This window comes from Leopardus geoffroyi, chromosome C2, assembly GCF_018350155.1.
Source record: "Leopardus geoffroyi isolate Oge1 chromosome C2, O.geoffroyi_Oge1_pat1.0, whole genome shotgun sequence".
In the NCBI taxonomy this organism is placed as follows: domain Eukaryota; kingdom Metazoa; phylum Chordata; class Mammalia; order Carnivora; family Felidae; genus Leopardus; species Leopardus geoffroyi.
In genome coordinates this window covers 48,008,284-48,030,425 of record NC_059333.1, presented here as the reverse complement: position 1 = coordinate 48,030,425, position 22,142 = coordinate 48,008,284, and the positions used below count along the sequence as shown (strand labels likewise).

Sequence of the window (22,142 nt, the reverse complement as noted above, 5' to 3'; positions counted from 1 at the left end):
AACAGCCTCTTGTCTTTGGGCATGTTAATTCACATTTTTGTACTGTTGTTTCCTTAGATATAAAATAAAGTTGTTGAGAGGATTAAATGAATTAGTGTAAAACACTTAAAATAATGCACAGCCCATGGTAAACACTGTCCCTTATTTGAAGCTATCTTCCACCTATATCATGCCACTGAAATTATTATTGCTAGGGACACCAATGATTTTCTAACTGTCAAACTGATATGGCACAGGGATTAAAATTACAGGCTCTCTAGAATCTGGCACCCTGGAGTAGAATCCTACCTCTGCCATTTAAAGCTGTGTGGCCTTAGAAAAGTTACTTGTTCATTCTGTGCCTTAGTTTCCTCATCTATAAAGTGGGGATATTAAGGGTGCCTACCTTTTAGGATTGTTACATGGAGTCCTGACATAATGAACGTAAAGTGCTTGGCACACAGTCTGGCATAGAAATAAGCTCTCATAAAATGGTCATCATAACCATCATTTTACTTGATTCTGCTGAGGCATTTGACACTGATGTTAGCTTTCAACTTTTTGACACTGTTTTGTTTTCTGGAATACTATGGTTTGGTTCTCAGCCCATCTCTTCATGTACTCTCTTCTTGTACCTAGCCCTTAAAATGCTAGCATCCTCCAAGGTGTTCTCCATGACCTGATTCTTTGCACCCATACACTTTCTTGATGTTCCTTCTTCTAAGCCAGGAGTTGGCAAATTTTTTATTACAGGAAAAGGTAGTTCATACTTTAGGCTTGTGGGTCATATGATCTCTGTCACGACTACACGCTGAATCACGAAAGCATCCATTGAAAATATGTATATGAGTAGGCATGCTTATGTTACAACAAAACTTTATATATAAAAACAGGAAGCCATTCCATGCCATAGTTTGTCAACTCCTCCTTTAAGTAGTTACAGCTCAGGTATACCTTGATTGGAACAATCATTACATTGCATCTGTCCTCCCTACTAGACTGTGGGCTACCTGACTGTGGGCTACCTGACTGACAGCAGGATGTCCTTTCATCCTTGCTTGCTCTACATGTAGAATAGAATCTGCAGATACATTCAGTCAACATCTGCTGAAACACTGAATGAGATGACCACATAATATCAATCTTAACAGTTCAAAACTTTGTTGTGGTATTAGGAAGAAGGCATTTATTCTATATGAGATCTTCAGTAGCTACCAAAATAAATGACAGAGAAGACCTCATGGCCTGTATAACACAATGAAACAACTAGTAGAATTAATCTTTCTTTCCCAAATGTGAGAGGGAAAATTCAGGTCCAGGAAATTCACAATTTCAAGGACCAAGTAATACTGCAGACGTCAAAATAGAGCTGCTCAGCATGATCTATAAAACAGGACATACTTTATAGGAATTGAGAAACAGCTGTTCCCCCATTTCTGTTTTAAAAGAGGTAATAGGCTACGGGGCTCAGGAGTATTTTCTAAGCATATGGAGAACATTTATTTGCTTAAAGAAATGTGACATGAAACTGGCAAAGGGCTCAATTTGTAAGAGATAATGTCCTGATGGGTGAAACTAAGAGGATAAGAAGGATATATAGAGAGTCATTTCAGTATTGTGATTAATGAAAAAGGAAACACCAAGAAGCACTGAAGGGAAAAAAAGGAAAAGTTGAAGCTGAAAAGAACTAAATATGCTCTAGGGAAGGCACTAGCTACAAGGACCAAGTATCACTTGCAATATTAATGGCTTTAGTAAAACAAATTTTAGATAAAGATGACACTGGTTTAGGGAAAAATATGGAAACTGAAACCCCAGTCAAAAGTAACAGTGTGAATATTGAGTTTCACTAAATATAGTGTAGGATCCTTATAGAGCTAAGAATACCTGGAAAATATATTAGAAACTCTGGAGGGGAGTATTTTAGACTTCTGGTATATAGAAATAGGTAATAGACAAAGAAACATGCTTAACTTTTTCCTCTTAATTTCCATGTTCAAACTTACCAGCAGTAATATTTTTAGTACAATTAAACATTTGCTGAACTCATTTTATGGGAGATTACTCATTTTGTGTGACTCAATGTATTCTCTCAAGGGGCAATCACCAGACAGCACTTTTTAGAATTTCTTAAAATCATAAAATCACTATTTCTGTGAAAAAAAAACCCCTAAGATTTGCTTTAAAAGAACGAAGTTAATATTGGTTTTCTTCAGCTTCTTATTTTCCTTTCCTCCTAAGAGTTATGAAAGGATTCATTATGCAGCTACACGGGCATTAAGCCATTCATCCTTCAAAAATTTAATGAGCACCTGCTATGTACCAGCTACTGTGCTAAGCTTAGAGGAGACAAGATGAATAAGATATCATCTTTATTCTGAGAAGTTGACCATATAGAGAGAACAACAGACATGGATAAGCAATTAAAATGCAATGTGATGCTCTAGTGATGGAGACCATATATGAAGTCATTAGGGACCTGGGGTTGGGGGATATGGGACTATAAAGGAATAGCGCTAGGGAGTTTTCTAAGGTGACAGAATATCTGCATATTGATTGTGGTGGTGGTCACACAAATCTATATGTGTGTTAAAATTCACAGACTTGTATGCCAAAAGAAAAAAAGGCTAATTTTACTGTATGGTAATTTAAAAATTAAAAGAAAAAACGCAACGTGATAGATGCCACCAACAGGAAACATTGAAATAAATTTTTGGTACATTTATATGATGGAATACTACTGAACAATGAAAGCAATGGACTACTGATAAATGCCGACAACATGGATGAGTCTCAAAAGCATTACTGAGTGAAAGAAGCAGGATACAACAAAGTACGTCCTGTATGATTCCATTTATGTGAACTTCCAGAGTAGGCAACATTAACACAGAATGACAGAAATCAGATCAGTGGTTGCTTCTATGTGATAGGATGGGGTGGAGTACTGACTAGAAAGGGCCCTCAGGGAATTTTCATGTGTGACTTAAGTGTACTAGGTATTGGTCAAAACTGATTGAACAGTACACTTTAAGATCTGAGTACTTCAGTGAGTGTAAATTACACCTCAATAAAAAATATGCATTTAGCTGTCTTGGCTGGTCTTTCACAACATACAATTTCTAATGGTGTTTACAGTTGTAAAAAACATTAACAGCCTCTCTACCATAGGCTATTATTGTCTTTTTAAGATAAATCGGAATTTCTTTTGTTCTTTAATTGAAATAAACGTAATACCCAATGGTAAATCTTATATAAACAATGAAAATGCAATGCAGAGTATGCAGCAGTAGGAGGACAAGGAGGACGGAGCTCTACATCTTGTTCATGTGAGGATTTGCTGGTGCATATTGGGGAAGGTATTCAGAAAGAAGTGAATCTCATCTGAATGGGGAAGAGTAGGAGTTCAATGCACAGACCAGAAAAGGAAGAGCATTCCAGAACAACAAGTGCAAAGTCACAGAGAGGATGGGGGCTGGAGGAGGTCCTTCTGGGTGAGGTACACACAGGGGTACTGGGGGAAATAAAGCTCTAAAAGGAGGCTGGGCTCAGATTTACATGTACAGTTTAACCTGACCATCAGAATCTCCATTTTTCAGAGCCAGGGTTTGTCAAGGTGTGGGTTCTTGCCCAGACCCCTCAGCCACCGTGCAAGAGAGCGAGCACTGCTACCCAGATAGCTCAGGCTCTCTCGTCCTCTAGAGTGCACTGCCTGTCCTCTGCCACGCTGGAGAGTCTGGCCTTGATTATGATGCCGACGAGGATCTATGGGAAGCTTTACCTACCCAGGATCTACTTTAATAATCTACTTTATCCTCTGACAAGAATGGATCATTTGGGCTGTGTTTCTGTCTTTTTCCTGCCTCAGTTTGCTTGAAAGCAGATCTATGTCTAACAAGTTCATTAATAACAATGGCGAGGCAGTGATCACCAAAAGCGGTCCCTTTGCCCTCCATTCCATAAATCTCTCCATGCCATAAGGTTCTCATTTTGGGATTAAGTCAGCAATGAGATGATGGTTCTATAAGTTTCTAAGTAGGAGATGGGGCACTCTTGGGGTCCCCAAGTCTAAAAGAGAACACATATGCAGTGGTGGGACCTGTACTGTGGAGTTTTGTGCAGATGCCCACACAAACCATCCCAGAAGATGCTGAGACACTGCGGTAAACAGGATTTGCTGGCCAGAATTTTCCAGGCCTTGATCTAAGTTTTCTGGTCCCTTGAATGAAGGGCTCAGGTACGGAACTCTGTCAGGCTTAGAGGTTTCAGAGCCATCCTTGAAGTGAAGCTATTACCTCTCACTGGAGGAGACCCCAAGAAGACTCAGAAGAGCCCGGGCTCTGTTCTCAGAATTGACACTTCCTAGTGAAGGTCCTTTTACTGATTGGAAACGAGGATTAGGTCAACAGCTTGGGACTACATAATTGCCTTAATTAGTAATGGCTTTAAAATAATCACAACAAAGCTGTACAGAGCTCTGTCATCTACGAGGCATGTTCACAATCGGTATCTAAAAATAATTTTGAGCCCCACAGAAATTCTAGAGGTCAGTATTTTACAGCTAAGGAGGCTGAGATTTAGGGAGGTTAAGTTGCTGACATCAGTATAGTTTGCCTGCTGTTTTTTTTTTCCCCCTTGGTTCTCTCCTTCCCTCTCTGCCCAATCTCTTTAGTTTTAAAAAATACCTGGTCCACTGTGGTCCATCTTATTCTAGAAAAGATTTAAGCCAGTTTACAAGGTTACAAAAAGTAAGGCAGTATAAATTGGAAGTGGGAGTGAACATGAGAAAAATAAGTATTAGACCTGAAATCAATCAAGAGGTATAATAAAAATGCTACAATGACCTGTATATTTGCTATTGACTGAGCACAAATTTGATTCTAAGTTTCTAGGAGCTAATGTGAAAAAGGAGACCTTTTCACTCACAGTATTCACAATAGCCACAGGCTAAAACAGTAACAATAACAAAACAATTAATTACTCAGGAGAAGTACAACCATTTCTGGTTCTTAATAATAGCAACACAGGTGTGCCTGTGCCATGGCCTGTGGGTCAGTCAGTTGTCCGACTCTTGATTTCTGCTTAGGTCATGATCCCAGGGTCATGGGATTGAGTCCCCCATTGGGCTCCATGCTGAATGTGGAGCCTACTTAAGATTCTCCCTCTTGCTCTCTCTCTCCCCCACCCGGCTCTGTCCCTCTCCCCTGCTCACACTCTCTCTCTAAAAAAAAATAAATAAAATTGAGTTAAAAAAAACACAACAACACAAGTTATAATGCGCAGCAATTTTCTTTGATAATTTACCAGCTTTGAACTAGGCCTCAAAATGCAATTTTGGTTTTCGCACTATCTTTTTAGTAGACACGAAAACCTACCATGTCATGTTTTAAAGAACATGAAAAGTACACAATCTCTCTGAACTTAGGTAGCAAACTCCTTTTACAGACATCAAAGCAGGAGACCTCAGTGAACAACTCATTGGTTGCTGAAACAGTTTCAGGACCCGTGGAGATGAGCAGGGTGACTATTTCTACACTTGCTCCAGGGGAAGAGATAAAACCTCACTCTCCACGATACGGAAATAAATGAGTCTTCATAGAGATGTTTTATCTTATTTAATAAATTGTTTCAACTTCATGATGAGGACTTGATGGCAAATATTAACATGACCTTTTACATCTTACATCCCTTACGATGGCTGGTTTTCATACAGAAAAGCCTTATTTCTGAATGCCATTCTCTATGCTGTACATCTTGTTGCACTCAGCCCCAGGGCCAGCGTTTATTTATATTGGCTATTTCATACTTTCCTTACTCAACTCTCCAGCTTCCCTTGCTTTTATGCCAAGGAATAGACACAGAGCTTTTCCTTTTCATAATTTATATATGCAGAAAATACATACAAGTCAGGACTGCCCCTTTCATCCACAGGAAGAGTCTGGGGCCACCTGACTCATCGACACAACAAGCCCAGAAATAGAAAAAGCAATCTGGCTGAAAGGGAGAGAGGAGTGGAAATTCCTAAGCTAGCACACAGCTAAGGTGCTATGTCATATGAAATTAATTCTCTGAGGTCAGCAATTAGAGTCAGGTTACAGCCCAAACATAATTCTGCCTGCTAATTACTTGACCCATTACAATATTTATTTCATTGAGAGAGATGCCTAGCCATACGTTCCAAGGGTGGGCTTGGGGGCATATGGAAGGAAGCAGACTGCCAGAGAAATAGCAACTCCTTTTGCAAATAGATGTGCTTCCCAGCTCCCTAATTGAAACGATTATTTCCTGCCCGAGTGAGGGATCAGATGTGCCATGCCCCGCCCTTTCCAGCAAAATGAGGCACCAGAGACCACAGAGCTCTTTAGCAAAGTGCAAAAGATGACTGAAGAAATTAACTGAGTTATGTTCTGTTCTGAGAAGGCCTGCGGTGAGACGGTAACAAAACTACTCCTCGTATGGGGAAGAGGAAGACGGCAGGGCATGAACTATGTGGCTAGAATGACACTTGTAGGTATGTGCCTTTGGACTTCTGAAGATTTCTCTCCCAGATAAAGACATTCGAAGTGGCAATAAGAAGGTATGCCAATTACCAGATGGAGATGTTGGAAAAACAAGAGTGCCATGAACAGGAATGACTCTAAAATACAGGAATAAATTAGGACAACAGCTCTTATGAAAGGGGGTATCAAGCAGTGTCTGAAGGGTTGGTGACGGTGAGGAACAGAGTGGAGAGATGAGGCTGAAAGCTGGTATCCGGCAATGTGAGACACCTATACATCTAATCAATTTATAAATCACTGCCATCAAAAATAAAAATAGCGGTAGCAGCTGCTGTCACCATATGTTGAGTGATTCTGCTCTGTGCAGGTACTACACCAAGAGTTTGATATCCATGACCTCACTGAGGACTGCTGTCCCCTTCCTTCCCACATGGATTCCAGGTGGCCCTTTGCCATTTGGAGACGTGTTTCCCCCTTCCGGGATGTCCTTGACACTCCAGCAAGCAAATGGCACCTGAATAACAACACTGGGTGGTGAAGACTGTGAGGACCAGGAGAGATCCATCTTATGACTAGTTTGCTGCAGGCCTTTGATCACAAGAGATTGCTGAGAAGGTCAAGGTCACCAGCTGTGACTGTGGGCAATGGGGAAGACCCGAGCTCCCCAACCTCTCGCTTCTCCCATCGTTCTCATTTCTGCTCCCAGATCAACACATAGTTGAAAGAAAAGAAGGGAAAGACTGGTGCCTGTAGCTGAAGTGTGCAGTTTAATGGCCAGAAACCAGACTTGTCACATGTAATCAGATCATCATAGTGTTGGTGACAGAGTTAAGACAGTTGAAAAAACAGTTGCTATTCCAACTTCCAATTTTCAAGTTATTGTTGGGGCTGGAATTTCTCTCACCTCAAGAGTTTTATTTTGGAAAATCTCCAAAGCACATTTTTAGCCAAATCTGAGTAACTGAAACATGAAAGAAATAGTGATTTTTTTCAGCCACATTAAACTCTAACCAGATGCACTTAAAAAAAAAGCTTTTTGCATGTACACAGCACCTTTTATTCTAGCAGAGAATCATTTTAGTCCTCCCTGAACTGTATCCACCATAGACTGAAAATACTGTTTAAGAGCCATGGTAACCCGCTGATACATACAATCTTCAGAGGGCAAGTAGAGGACCCCGTTGGCCTTCCTAACTCTCCCTCTCTATTCATACCACTGGGAGTCCAAGTCAAATCAATTTAGCAAACATTTATTGAATCCCTTCTGTGTACCAGGAACAAAGTTCAAGAACAGTGATCAGACGGCATAAATTTCACGAACTTGCAAAGTGAAAATGACATCTAGGATTCCAACGAAACAGCATTAGGACCAGGACCCTACCTGAATGGCTCACCTCACTGTTTTGCTTTTGGCAGAAGACAGAGCTCCTGGCATCTTTTCTTTTACTAATTACCAGGTAAAGAAATGATCTGGGCGTTTAGAGGGAAAGCAGTGAAGAGAAAGTAATGACAAGTTGCCCAGAGTCCATGAATTCCTTGGGATGACCCCGGAGCATCATCTGGCAGATGTTTGTCCCCCTGTAACCATTCTGTCCCCCTGTAACCATATCTTCCTCAGGCAGTGTTTGTCCCCCTGTAACCACCCTCTCTCCACTTTCCACATGAAGGACAGAAAGATCTTTTAAAAATGTAGGTAGGATTATGTAACCCTCCAGATTAAGAATCCATAGCAGCTTGTTTATATACTAATACCCACACTCCTTACCACAAACCACAAGCCTCCCTGCTGCCCCCCACCCCCTGCCCGACTAGGCCTCCACTTAACCCTATAGTCTCCCCCTGTTCTCCCTGGCCCACTATACCCCAGCCACACCGACATCCTGGGGTTCCTAGAACATACCCACTCCTTTCTCCCCTCAGAGCCTTTATGCCTATTGTTCTCATACCTGGATTACTTCTTCTGGTCTAGCTCCTTCCCATTGCTCAGGTCTCAGCTTAAATATCCCCTCATCAAAAGTCTCCTCTGACATATCAAGTAGGCCCTCACTCTCTCTTCATTCTCTGTCTCAATTTTCTCTTACTTTCTATCATAGCACTATCACAAGTTGTCATTATCTGATTTGTTAACTTCTCTTTATTTGATAAATAGACTCGATCAAATAAATTCAGTATATGATAAAAATTTTAAAAATCAATTTAAAATAAATAAATAAAAATAATACTTTATTTTTATTTTATAAATAGACCCATGGCCTTTAAATTCCAAGATGGCAGGAACCAATAAAATCTGCTTTTTATTATTTATTTGTTTATTTATTTATTTATTTATTTATTTAACTTTATTGATTTTGAGAGAGAGAGAATGCATGCATGAGCTGGTATATGTGTGGGAGAGAGAGAGAGAGAGAAAGAGAGAGAGAGAGAGAGAGAGAGAATATCATAAGCAGGCTCCACATTGTCAGCATGGAGCCCGACGTGGCACTTAATCTTACAAACCATGAACTGAAATCCAGCACCGGTCACTTAACTGACTGAGCCACCCAGGCACCACAATATCTGCTTTTTAAATATCACTTTTAAAATAGCACTCAGGATACTGTTTGGACATAGACATACAATAAGTAACTGTTGAGGAAATGAATGAATACAATAGCAATTAGTAAATTTTTTAAAAAATGACATAACAGGGACATCTTTTCATTTTATTTTATGATTTTACTACCCTAAATACTATATTACTGTAAATCTTGGGTTTCTGTTGGAAGTTTTTCATCCATTTTAATGAGGACCACCCTGGCCGAACTTGAGAGGCCGAGAGAATGGAGAACTAACTTATGGGTACAATTAGAAAGCTTCAAAATGATTGTTTTAAAACACCAGGTTTGGCACACAATGCGTTTTGAATAAGGGGAAGATTAGCCTTTCTCATTTTAAGATATTTGTGGTTGAAAGCAGAGTTGCTATTATATATGTAGCATGGTGTTTCTTAAGGAAAATTACAAAAGAACCTTAAAATCAAGCACCAGAACACTGAGAATGAATAGCACAATATATTCCTGTGAAGCCATTGTTATAGCTGGTCCCAGCGGAACACCTTTGTCTCCCTGTCATTTGGCTGTGGCCTGAAATACCAAACCATGGAATTGTCCGGAAATTCAGAAGTACCTGAGTGCTAGTCCCTACTTCCCCAACTCTGCCCAGGGGTTAAAAGGGAAGATCTTGAGTCTTTAAGCTGTGTCCTGCCTGTCCTCTGAGAACCAAGTCTGATAAGCTAGCAGGAGCCTGGGCACGCTAGAAAAAAGATGCCTAGAGATGCTCTCTGGAGGGCCCAGAGAGGCACTGGGTACTTGCCTACTGGATGAACAGCAGCCTTCCTTCCTTCAGTCACCTCCTGATCTGCTCAACCCTTAGGAACAGTTCCCCCACCCCCACCCCGACCCATCTGGTTTCCTCATATATTTTGACTTCTCTGCTAGGACTATAGCTCTGCTCAGCACCTAGTTTATTTGGATGGGGTTCAGTTTCCTTGCATAATTCTCACCTTTCCATGTCTTCTGCTCCCCATTCCACAACCCTGCTTGGGATCTGCCCCTCCCCCTCCCCCCCCCCCCCACCCCCAGCAACTCACTTGGAATGATGTTGCAGCTACCTGTCCAGATTCTCCCTGCTGGGCTGAAACACCCTGTTGTAATATATGCCACTGGTCCCCAGGCTGCAGCAGCCTCCCCTATTCCTCATTCCCTCCTCTAGGCTGGCCTCTGAGGTCCCAGCAGCTTCTTCAGTAAAACTGCATACAGGTGACACTCATGACCCCTTCAGGGCACAGGGATAACCTTGTTTAAACCCAGGGATTACTCTGGGGAAGCTGCTAGCGTAGAAGTTTCTCTTAAGCTTTCTGTCAAGTAGAGGGCACCAAGTGGTGTGAAATTTCAAGCTGGGTCACACAATTTTCATGAGTAAAACAAGCAGCTAAAATTAGATGAGCTCTAAGTTCCTTTTCAGGTGAAACAGTCCAGAGTCCCAGAAAAAGACTTCTGGTTCCAAATCCTGTGGATTTCCCACTGTACTTCCCTGTCTATAATTTTCTGCTAAAATGCCACCGGTGGCTCCTCACTGTCTACAGAGTAGTTTTAACATCTAGCATCAAAGGCCCTTAGGATTCTGGACCAAATAAAGATTCCACTTCACACAGTATGAAACTGGACACCACAACCCTGTCCTCCAGGCATGGGAGCGACTCATCACTGCTGAGCCCCTTGTGTGCTTTCCTGCTACTGCGCCTGTGCTCACATCATGTCCTCTCCCTAGAATGCCCTCCTTCTTACCCTTCCCCTGGGAGAAACCAGCTACTCTCCTGCCAACGTGTCCAGTTCAAATAGCCCCACCACCTGCCTTCTCCCTGTGCACCCTCCCTGACCTCCAGTTTAGGAAGACTCAGACAGCATTATCTTTAGCCCTCTGTTATAATGCTTAGCCCACTAAAATTAGGATTTTGACATGTGCCTCTCCTACTAGACTGTGAGTATCTGAAGGGCAGGGACAGGGCAACGATGTTATCTTTATGGTACCAAGGCCTGGCACAGTGCACAGCATGTTACGGCACTCAGGAAATACCTCTTGAAGTGAACTGGAAATTGTGCTTATGGACATGTATGCCTGTCCTTTGGGCTATCAGAGACACAGTAATGAAGGCAAAATTTGAGCTGAAAAATTAAACAAGTTGTCTGCTGATACAATATGTCTATAAGATGTGCAGTTAGTAAGGAAAACAAGACTAGGATGAAATGACATTTTTAAAGAAAAGAAGGGCTGAGAAGGGAGAAAAACTTCTAACTCATGTGTTTTTCTATTCACAAAGGATCTTTCTAGCCAAGGGGAAAACATTGTTCCAATTTGAGATGTCGCTGGAATTGTTTCTTCTCTCCTTTTCCTCTAGTTTTCAGACAACCAGTACCCATTTGGAAAAGTAATATGGATGCAAAAGTGAAGAGAGCTATGCAGTGCTATACCTCAACAAGGCCATTGAGTGATGAGAGCCGTGCGAAGAGAAAAGCATTATATAATGACATGAAAACAGGACACTTGAGGAATGTCTTAGAGCTAAAACAGCTGCCACCTGGTATTTGGCATTTGTAACGTATACGAAGAAAGAGCCCCTGGAAACTGAAGAGTACAAACAACTCTTTGCAACAACAAAATTCAGAACTCAAGAACATGTTTTCCTTGTCTTTCTTTTTTGAAAGTAAACCTATTCGTATCATTTCCACTTTACCAAAATGTGAAACCCTGAAACACGTGTAATTCCAAAACACTGTCCACAGGTCGATTTCAAAGGAAGCGAGGAGTACCTTTCATTATACTAGGTTTTCCTAATCAGACTTGTTTACTTGAAGATACTTTACTACTTTTTGATTATCCAGACCTGTGATTTTTACATGTAAATCATTAATTCAATCCTTAGGGAACATGAAGGCGAGGATAATGTGTTGAAATTTACATCCAACAATTTTGCCGCTGGTAAAATGTCTATTAGGAAAAAGGTTTCAAATCCTGGAATTGAAAATCACTGATGGTTTTAATATGTGTGCTTTTCTGATTTCTTTACCATTCAGCTCACTGAGATGCTGTTCTAAAGTTGCTTTATTCTAGAGCTGCTTCTCTCCCTTGTCCACTTGGTCAAGGTGGGTGGTGATGTTTCCTCCATCCAATACATATTTATTGTGTATTGACTGCATCCTAGGGGTGGGGGCTACAATGCTGAAGGGGGCAGTCTGTATTCCAGGAACACCCAGCCTAGAATGGGAGAGACAAATACGTTGGCAATTATAATAACGTGGGTTGAGAGTAAGGTGCAGGTATGCCCTTGGGAGCACCGTGGAAGAATATAATCCATTGGGACTTAGAACAGTGGGAAGGATGGGATCTGTTATCTGAGTCAAGAAAAAGTGAAGCATGCCCAGGGAATACTGCCTCTGATATCCTGTGAGCCATCTCTGCTACGGAGAACCCCACATTTCTTTTACAATTCATAGAAACAAACAGAAAAAATCAATAAGCAAATTAGTTTAAACCTCACCATATTTTTGAGAACCAGTACTTTACATCTCTCTCAACACCTTGAAGACATCAGTAGTACTAACTGTTAGGAAGAGTCTAGCAAAAAGTATAGGGTTGGGGTTTGCTGGATCATTTTCAAGTCATCAGTTCACAGACTCACAGAATGTTAGTGCCACAACAGTATGAAGATCTCATCTTTGTCAGTGCCAAACCTTCACAGAGGAGTAAACCGAAGCTCAGAGTCCATGAAAAAAAAAAATGACCGCTGAAAGATTAGAAGTAATTTTTTCCTGCTGTTTCTCTTCTATATTTAGCTGGTAGGTCACCTGAGAAGAGTGGGAATATGACACCTTTAGAGGATCCGTTCTGCTTATGTACACATGTACTCATAATTTCTTTACTTATCTGTTTGGACTGAGTCAGCTGAAAACTCTCCTCTGTTTCCTCTCTATGTAGATACCCATTTTCAATGGACACTGTGACAGGAAAGCCACAGGAAGGGGACAGAGTGTCCGTCTTTGGGGATCAATTTTTGAAATTTAATTGACAGACTAGTATCAATTCCATGGACCCAAGGAAATGTCAACAGAGATGGGACTTACAGTAATTATATTTCAGGATATGAACAAGCAGAGACAATTGTGTTTGTGCTGGAATAGATGCCCAATGGATAGTGTGCAAATGGAATATTAAGAATTATTAAAACAACAAATAGCTATTATTTCATAAAGTTACTTATATTTCAAAGATCTATGCTGCCAATATAGATTTTAAGTGAGAAGTGTCCTTCTTTAACTCTTTCAAAGCTGATGGAACAGAAGGCGAAAAGTCTAATTTAGGCCCATTCTGGTATGTCAGAATCTCCTAAATATGACACATGAAAAAGGAAAGCGTGATAAATAATTATTTTTTCTGTATTCATAATATGATACTATAGCAATGATGTCTAATAGAGATATAATACAAACCATGTATGTAATGTTACATTTTCTAGTAGTCACATTTAAAAAGTAAAAAGAAATGGTAAAAATCGTTTTTTAAATGTTTACTTATTTTTGAGAGAGAGACAGAGTGCAAGCTGAGGAGGGGCAGAGAGAGAGGGAGACACAGAATCTGAAGCAGGCTCCAGGCTCCCAGCTGTCAGCACAAAGCCTGATGCGGGGCTTGAACTCGTGAATGGAGAGATCATGATTTGAGCCAAAGTCGGACACTTAACCGACCAAGCCACCCAGAAGTCCCAGTAAAAATACATTCACAAGCACAAGGACTGTATCTGTCTTTAACAATGTGCCTGACACATAGTGAACACAAAAACAGCTAAATGAATTAATAATTGAACTCTTCCCTTAGCCATTATATACTTGTTTCCATGACATCTGCACACAAGAGAACATGATGATCTGCCATGAAAATAGATGCTACAAGGCATAGAAAGAGTATGGGATTCTTACATTCTTCCTTTTCCCTTTCTTTTTTATTAAAAAAAATACTATTTCCCTTCCATTTCCTTGAGAGATTAGGGTTGACGAAGTTAAAAACACACAGGGGCAAGGAGCAACTAAGTAAATGGTTTGAGGATAATAAGAACCAGGCTATCCCCACTGTTGGGTAAGGGAGTTATAAACATGGGAACAGCAAAAGCTAGAATAACCCCTATGTTGGAATGGGACTGGAGCTATCATTGTGATCTAGTATTTAATACAGAGTGAGAGACAGAGAGAGAGGGGGGAAGAGGGAGAACCGAGAAACCATGAGCATACCTAGTCCAGTGAGTGCACCCAATGCCCAGATCTCGGTTTCTATACACCATTTTCCATTATGGACCCAGATCTCCTTGAAGATATGGTGAGTTCCAGGGCTGGGTAGAATAAATATAAGATGCATATGCTACATTTTTTTGTGCCTAAAAGCGAGGAAGTACTCAAAAAATGATGCGGACTTGTGAAAAGAACACAAGAGCCAGCTTGAAGGGTCTTCCACTGGCCAAATTGAGATCATCTTGGTATCGAGATAATGATATTAATGGATTATAACCCACTGAATAAAATAGAAATCTGTAAGCGCATATTGATATAAATGAACACAAAAATAGGGGGATACTTTGAGAATATATAAGTATATTGCTCCTAACTAAACTTTCTACTTTAAGGAAGTTTAGTTAGGAGCAATATACTTACATATTCTCAAAATATCTTCCCACAAAATACTTATTTTTTACAAACTGAAAAGGTGTAACTTCACAGTGGAGATATCTGACAGATACCACCTTCACCAAGTGGTGCGGATCCTGGTATGGACAAACTCTGCTTATGTATCTCCTGATTTGATTATGAGAAGAATAGACCATTGCTCCTGTGATATTCCTGCCCCAAAATGCACACATTCAGTCTTGTAATGAGAAAACATCACACACTCCTAGATTGAGGAACATTTTACAAAACGTACTCTTCAAAATGTCACATGGCAAAACATAAAAGGAAAGATCAAAGAACTGCTCAAGACTGAAGGAGAAACATGACAACTAAATGCGATATATAATCCTATCCAAAAGAAAAAAAGAATTTTTTTCCCTTATAAAGGATATTAATGAGACATTTGGTGAAAAGATGAAGGGAACTATAGATTAAAAAGTAATATTGTACATTGAAGGGAACTATGGATTAGAAAGTAATATCATTTTAGTGTTAGTTTACTGAATTTGACTGTTATAATGTGGTTATGTATAACAGTGTCCTCAAATCATGCTGCACACCCAAAACTAATATAATGTTACATGTCAATTATATCTCAATAAAAGAAAAAAAGAAAAGAGCACTTGTCTTTTAGGATAATCACACTAAAGTGTATGAATTGATTCAGAAACAATACACCCACATAAGCACATGGAAGGGAGAGGAGGAGGGGGAGGGCCAAGGAAGGGGAAGAGGAAGACAGCAAATGTGGTAAAATGTTAAAAGCTGGGAAAACCTGGGTGGAAGTATACGTGAACTCCTTATTATTCTATTATCTTTTCTGTAAGTTTGAAGTTACTTGTATCTTAAAGATAAAGAGCATGGGTTATGGAGTGACTCAAATCCAATTCTGAGAGCCTGGGGAAATTACTTAATTATTTTCAGCTTTGGTCTTTTCATTTGATCACCAATATGGGACTTGGAGGGATGTTGTGACGATTTAATGATGTGCAGATTGAGTATCTGGCCGGTGGTGGGCTTATCTGGTAGAGGACCTGATACCTCATGGGTGACGCAATACATACTTGCTAAACAAATGAACAAGCTCCTTCTTCCTGCCCCTCCTCCTTCAACAGGAACAAGCGATACCACTTACAGAAAATTAGATTCTGCAAATTTTAGCAATCTAAGGTATGAGATTTCTCTTAACAACCGAATATAAAACAAAGAACTTGATTAATAATAATAAATACCATCCTACACTAAGATGTTGCTCTGGAGCTTCCTCAGCACTTTGTACTCACATCTCATCTCATATGACACTGAATGGAACAGGCAGGCATTCAAGTTAAAGTTCAACATTGCGTTAATAATCGCGAATCTCTACAGAGCCTTGGGTTACAACTGTCAAAGAAGAGGTCATGCCCTTGTTACTTAAATCCCCAAACAAGGCTTGCATCAGTTCATGGTTGCAGGGTACAGAATGAGGTGCAATTTAATGTCCATTTGGACATTTATTTCTAAGATGCTGGCACCGTTGATTGTCTGTGGTTCACACTGTATTTGGGGCAGTGACAAGGCAGAGAAAGGGACTCAGGTTGTCCTGGGAGGATTCTTCTCTCAGCCAAGATGTGCATGTGAATTTGGAATTACCCAAGAGGGTGTTTCAGAGCTGCCTGCCAAAGAGTGGTGTCTTCTAATCTCGAGAGCAGCTGCTGGGCACAGGCATGCAAACGCACACACATACACACAGACACACTCACAGAGCCTCTACCTGCCTCTACTTGTCTGTTCTGGGCAGATGGCTCTCGGTTTTTGGGTCGCCTCATCCTGCAGTCCACTTCAGTTAGACCCTTTCTTCTGTGGAGACTGGCAAGCCGTGGGGTGAAGGATTCGGCAAAGTTGCCTGTCTTCAGAGTATGAAGGACGCTTTCCAGAGAGGAAAGAGGGTTATATTCAGTGTTTGGGCCCAGTCAGTATTGGGCTCCCCACTGCCTATCCTTTGCAGAACTGTCAGTGGCCTCTGGTTGCAAACTCTCCGTGGCTTTGAAGCCCACAAAACAAAAACTGAAAGAGTGTCCAAGAAGAAGAGAAGAAAACGTTGTTGGTCCCTGGATTCCACTATTGGATTTTGGTGGGGATGAGAAGAGAGAACTGCTGGGCATAATCAAGCCAAGGTACATGCACATTAAGGTAAGTGTCTCTGTCGCTGCTCAGAAGAAGCTTTAGGGTGATGTTTCTGTATTATCCAACATCCAGGAGCAGGATCTTATGGATATTAAACAAGGGGATGTAGTAAATCTCAGGTATGATCAAGAGCTTATAACAGATGATCAACTTTTAGGCTAATGTGTATAAGAGCCACTTGCGAAATAGAGAAACTGTCTTGACAGTAGATAAGTTTTGCTAAATTGGTAGGGATGAGAGAAAACCAAAATGAAATTTTAAATTGCTATCCTCTAAGAGTAAGACAAATGGTCAAAAATTAAAAAAAAATAGGTTTGGGAAAATGACTTTCCTTGTAACAGCTTGTTCTTGTAAGCTGCTGTGAATGATCAATATATAACTTCAAAATCATCACAATGTTATGAAAGTGGAGAAGTACACTGGATTGGAGAGAAGGAATTCTCTTCATGGAAAAACAGAAGAAACCATCAACTTAACATGGCAACTAGATTGAATTTTTTTCTTTACTTTCGTTCACATTTTTTGGATGACTGTAAGAGAATAGAAGGATTATTTTTGAGGTAAGGTTTTTAGAAGATTTGGGGGAAATACCTATCAATTCAAAGAATATGACTGGATATCTATGGGCACATCTCACTGTCAATGGGAAATGATGCTAGATTGCTGCCAAATGATGCCAGAGAAAGTTCTGCTCACTGTACTTGCTCTATGGGAATATTATTTATTCAATATTTAGGGTGACTACATAGTTTTGAATATAGGAGCTCCATTCAGCATAGATACATATTCATCTAAAATGATTATAATATAGTCAATTATTCCTTTTCTCTTAATGACAACTGATGATCACATGTCTTTTCAGTATCTATGCAACTCTTGGGAAGATTATAAGAAGTATAACACAAATATTGTTTGACAACACTTAACCATATTCCACCTGTGTATTAGGATTGTATAAAGTAGGACATAAAGTGGCATGCTACTGGAGAGAATTCTTTCAATTTATGGCAGTGTTCCTCCAGCTATAATTAAAAATGCTTTCCCTATGATGACACCAATATATCAATCTTCTGTCCCTTAAAAACAAATATTCCAAGTAAATATATCTCTGCCATTATCAGTTAACATTATTATGAAATTCCCATTAGGCTTAGTTAAAAATAAGGATAAACACTTTAAGAGCTCTTTGCTATTGAATATTTCTAAAGACAGCAATAATTTTCATGGGCTATTCCCACTTCTTTAAAACAAATATGTAGGGCAATTAAGACATGTCACTCTGATGAGAATTTTCCAAATGATTTCGCAAAAGAATGTAGGGTTTGGGTTCTTATGATAACCAACACAAAATTATGCTATAAAAGTTCTGGGGCAAAGACAACTACTCTTATTAGCAAAGTTATACAATTTTTTAATTGTCTAGCTTCTGTTCATGTGTCATTATCTTTTTTGCTTAAACTGTTATTGAATCAAAGAATTTGTTAGCTAAGAATTGGTCTTAGGTGGCATTGTCACTGGAGATGGAAATACTTCACTGTGTTTTCAAACTGATATTGCATTTGATAGAGCACTATTGTAGGAAACTGATACTGCAACTTGTCAAGAGTTGGGAAAGATGAGAAAAAAACAACAGTAAAGGGCCTTGTGTGCTTTTCTTCAGAACAGAGTCCATATTATTGTCTTAACCTAAAGCAAAATTTTCATTATCACTGAAATATATGCCTCACCTCTCCAATATGTTGTATTAAAAAACATTTAAAAAATGTTAGTTCCTTTTATTTTCCTTAGAACAGAACTAGTGACCATCAGCATTAAAAAACCATTCATGATGAGCACAGAACACTATTTGTTTCATTATAATTAGGGGAAACATTTTCATAGTAAAGGGCTTAATTTGCTCATTTGTTCATTCAGCAGATATTTTAGAGTACCTTATAGGCACTTATAGCAAATATTTTAGAGTCCCTCATAGGTCTTACTACGTGCCTACTATGGGCTGGGTTACTGGGGATACAGCAGTGAATAAGGCAAATACGGCTTTTATAAGTGCTGAGTATAGGGATCTTCACAGAGGGGCTGATTACTAGGGATCCGAACCTGCATACAATGCATGCTTTTTTACTATGGTAAGTATTTTATCCTTCATTTCTGATTAAAAGTTAAGGACCAGAAAACTTCTTCCCTACTTTAAAAAGGGTTATTTAGTGTCTGCAAGGTATGGAGGCAATTCCAGAGACCAACTCAGCATCAATCAAATAACCAGGTTCATATATACATTTTAGTAGAAATACTTGAGCCTTCTTTGAAGGATGTTGACATTTCTGTTGAAGCTACAGATGTTGGACATAAAAGGCTCACATATTGATAGTGTTTGCTCCTTCAGAATTGGGTCAGACAGGAAGTCTCTAAGGAAGACATCAGAACAAAATCTGCATTATAGCCTCATAGCTATCTGGGGTTCAAATCTGACAGAAGATCAAGATATTTCTGGGGGCGCCTGGGTGGCTCAGTCGGTTGAGCGACCAACTTCAGCTCAGGTCATGATCTCACAGTTTGTGAGTTCAAGCCCCGTGTCGGGCTCTGTGCTGCCAGCTCAGAGCCTGGAGCCTGCTTCTGATTCTGTGTCCCCCTCTCTGCCCCTCCCCCGCTCATGCTCTGTCTCTCTCTGCCTCAGAAATAAATAAAAATTAAAAAAAAAAAAAGATATTTCTGTCTACTCTGACAAAGACAGTACATCATTGGAAGCTACATATGAAAGAACAGCAGTACCATTTTTCTCACCCTGAGGAGACTTTTTATGATAGCCTTAATGATAACAACGTCATTTTAGCCCTCCAGGTGTTTTACATTGTTAACATAATTCAAGTATCAGTCACTCACTTGATCCTACAGTGGCCCTGTGCGATAGAAAAGGCAGGTATTAACCCCTATTCAGCAGACGGAAAAACCAGGTTTTAGACATCTAAGGGACTAGCTCAGCTAATTTTCTCTCTAATGCACAGTCTCATTAAGTAATTTCTCAAATGAAAGAATAGAAAAAGTCTGAGTTTTCTGGGGAGCCTGAGTGGCTCAGTTGGTTGAGCATATGGCTCTTGATCTCAGCTCAGGTCACGATCTCACCATTCGTTGAGTTTGAGCCCTGTGTCGGGATTCTCTCTCTCTCTGCTCCTCCTCCACTTGCACACTTTCTTTCTCTCTCAATAAGTAAACATTTAAAAAAATAAATAAAATGATAAAAGAAAAAGTCTGAGTTTTCAACATGAGAAGTCATAGCTGCAACCAATACTGTTTAAAGGTGATAGCGGCCAACTGGCCTATGCTGACAGAGGAGAGCTTCAGGCCTTCCCCAACCCTATCCTCTTCCTGCCTTCATCTCCCTTCTAGGTACTCACCCCACAGTTCTCTCCTTTGGCTCTTGAAAAATCAGTTTAGTTGCTAAAAGAACTATAAGCCACTGCTTTCTTCTTTTTAGTACAGGAACAGTATAGTATATCAGTATATTCACCTACATGTGAATGCAAATGGAATTTTAAATTGCTGGTTAATGCCACCACCAGCCTGGCAACATAAAACACTGTGTCATCAGATCATACCAATTATCCGCCAATCCAGATCCTGCTTTTGGTAGAAGCATAAGTGGGTCCTTGAGAGAAGCAGTTCATCATGAGGAAGAGAGAACAGCACAGGAAAAAAAATTCTCTATGTGGAAAAACAGTAAACATGGTTAACTGAGAGTTATAGCAAGATAAGTGGAGCTGAAAAGAACAGTCTTAAGTCAGTGAAGAATATCTTTCTGATGAATTTTGAGAAAGCTCACTGATCTGCTGATAACTAAGCTACTGAAGGTAGCAGTGTGTAATATACCACACGTAACTATTACTGTTACCAGCTATGACTGATTAAATACACAAGACTTCTTTTCTTTCCTAAAATTGTCCTCAAATTTATTATATACCTATTTAAGGTTTCTGGAAACTTTTAACTATTTTCCTGTCATGTTAGTGGCTTGGAATGAATGTCACTGGTCTTCATGACGGATCTAGGGACAACCCCTTGACTAGGAAAGTAGAATTCAGGGGATGATAGCAGTGTGGATAAAGCAGAGGCTGATTCTGTGCTTCTCCTCAGAGCTGTTGCTCCTGGGCCTGAAACAGAAAGACACAGGGCAGCTGCCTCTGAGCCATGGTATTAAGCTGCCAGGTTGTAAGCAGGGACACCAACATCTTGGTTTTCAGCTGCTCTGAACATCTTCACACGAAGCTATTTTAAGAACTGTTTGCATTTGATCAGGGAGCATGTGGGGTTAAGCCTTGAGTTTTCCATTTCAGTTTTAGATCCTAAGCAGGTGCAGTTTGTAGTTCAGAATTTAAAATCTTATTATTGTATTTTCCCCCAGCTAATTCAAAAATGGCTTCTTTTTTTGGAGGACAAAAGCCTGTGATTGAGAAGGAGACTGGTTTCTCAAATAAATTAAAAGTGCTTAGTACTTGAATTAAAAAAAATCACTGAGATTTTTCATCATAATTCTTGTTTGGCACATTTTGGTTAAAATATGAAAGAATAAATAAAATCATTTGGCTAGAGTTAGAACAATATATAACTATTTCTGCTAAGGCCCATTAATGGAGCTCTATATTCTACTCAGTTTGCTTGGAATATTGCTGACAAGGATACTATTGTGTATTAGGGACATGTAGGATTGTCAGACAATATCACACTGTGATTTACCACTTGAACTCTGACAATTAGAGAAAGGTATCCTCTAAGACTCATTCTATTTCCTGGAGTTTCATAGAATTAAAACAAAAGTAAAAGCAACACAAAACAAAAATCCTTTCTTTTAAAAATGTTTTAAGCTAAGTATCTGCAAATTCCTCTACAATTTATATAGATCTTCCCTGGTCTGTTGAAACTTTATTTCTAATGGTCCACCATACATTCATGCATCTGAACCAGAACTGCATTCTTAGTTTAAAAAATACGCTTGGGGGTGCATGGGAGGTTCAGTTAGTTAAGCATCTGGCTCTTGATTTTGGCTCAGGTCCTGATCTCACAGTTCCTGAGACTGAGCCCTGAGTTGGGCTCTGCCCTGACAGTGTGGAGCCTGCTTGAGGTTCTCTGTCTCCCACTCCCTCTGCCCCTCCCTGCTCACACATGGACACTCTCGCTCAAAATAAATAAATAAACATTAACAAATACATTGGTATGGTTTAGGAGATTCAACAAGCAGAGGTGTTAGACTCTGCTGTTG

General features: G+C 39.9%; 2 protein-coding genes across 5 annotated transcripts in view; one reads left to right on the top strand and one right to left on the bottom strand.

Annotated features, from left to right (window-relative positions):
* Nucleotides 1-22,142, bottom strand: part of CMSS1 (cms1 ribosomal small subunit homolog) — a 381,393-nt gene that overhangs the window by 55,928 nt on the left and 303,323 nt on the right. The window contains exon 1 of one of the 4 annotated variants that reach the window (XM_045501776.1): nucleotides 10,162-10,312. The exons of the other annotated variants lie outside the window; for them this stretch is intronic. The gene's annotated coding sequence lies outside the window, so the exon portion shown is untranslated. Of the gene's footprint in view, nucleotides 1-10,161; nucleotides 10,313-22,142 lie in introns of those variants that run through there. 4 annotated transcript variants of the gene reach the window in all.
* FILIP1L (filamin A interacting protein 1 like) overlaps nucleotides 16,410-22,142 on the top strand; it is a 301,055-nt gene continuing 295,322 nt past the window's right edge. The window contains exon 1 of the mRNA XM_045501767.1: nucleotides 16,410-16,897. The gene's annotated coding sequence lies outside the window, so the exon portion shown is untranslated. The remainder of the gene's footprint in view (nucleotides 16,898-22,142) is intronic.